At 45.1% G+C, this 1,266-nt stretch overlaps 1 pseudogene; it reads right to left on the reverse strand.

Moving 5' to 3' along the window:
* Positions 1–164, reverse strand: part of LOC111722628 — a 634-nt pseudogene extending 470 nt beyond the window's left edge.
* Between the last annotated feature and the right edge of the window lie 1,102 nt (positions 165–1,266).

Here is a 1,266-nt window from a genome sequence, read left to right on the forward strand (position 1 = left end):
AGGAGACTCGCTTGAGCCCAGGAGTTGGAGGTTGCTGTGAGCTGTGATGCCATGGCACTCTACCCAGGGGGATAGCGTGAGGCTCTGTCTCAAAAAAAATAAAAAAAATGAAAAAATAAACACCACCTCCTTAAAGAGGCTTTTTCTGACCTAAGCAGCCCCATCTCCCAATATTTTTTTCTTTCTTAGAACAGAGTCTCACTATGTTGCCCTTGGTGGAGTGCAATGGTGTCACAGCTCACAGCAACTTCAAACTCCTGGGCTTAAGCGATTCTCTTGCCTTAGCCTCCCAAGTAGCTGAGACTACAGGTACCCACCACAATGCCTGGCTATTTTTCTTTTTTTAGAGGCAGGAGTCTCACTTTGGCTCAGGCTGGTCTTGAACTCGTGAGATCAGACAATCCACCCACTTTGGCCTCCGAGAGTGCTAGGATTACAGGTATGAGCCTCCTCACCCGGCCAACAGTTGTTAATGAAAGGGTAAAGTGTTCATGATATAATATTGAATCAAGAGAAGTAAAGGGTACAAACTAGATATAAAACATAATCCCCAACTTTGGCTAGGAAAAAAGTAAGTGCAGGGCGGCGCCTGTGGCTCAGTGAGTAGAGTGTCAGCCCCATATACTGAGGGTGGTAGGTTCAAACCCAGCCCCGGCCAAACTGCAACAAAAAAAATAGCCGGGCGTTGTAGCAGGTGCCTGTCGTCCCAGCTACTCGGGAGGCTGAGGCAAGAGAATCGCCTAAGCCCAAGGAGTTGGAGGTTGCTGTGAGCTGTGACAGCATAGCACTCTACTGAGGGTTAACAAGTGAAACTCTGTCTCAAAAAAAAAAAAAAGTAAATGCAGAGAAAAATGTCTGCAGGATGTGCAAATAGATGCTAACAGTGATGGGAAAGTACGTGATTTTCACTTTCTTCTTTTTGGTCTATTTGTGCTTTCTAAATGTTGTGTATTGAATACTTACCACTTTTACAGTAAGAAAAACATTTTTTTGTTCGTTTGTTTTTAGACAGAGTCTCACTATGTCATCCTTGATAGAGTGCCATGGTGTCATAGCTCCTCAAACTCTTAGGCTTAAGCAATTCTCTTGCCTCAGCATCCCAAGTAGCTGGGACTACAGGTACCCACCACAACATCCAGCTACTTTTTGTTGCAGTTGTCATTGTTTAGCAGGCCTGGGCCAGGTTTGAACCCACCAGCCTCAGTGTATGTGTATGTGGCTGGCACTGTAACCACTGTGCTACAGACGCAGACCTTTTTTTTTTTT

The sequence above is a fragment of the Otolemur garnettii genome, unplaced genomic scaffold, assembly GCF_000181295.1.
Source record: "Otolemur garnettii isolate 467f Iridium unplaced genomic scaffold, OtoGar3 scaffold00294, whole genome shotgun sequence".
Lineage (NCBI taxonomy): Eukaryota > Metazoa > Chordata > Mammalia > Primates > Galagidae > Otolemur > Otolemur garnettii.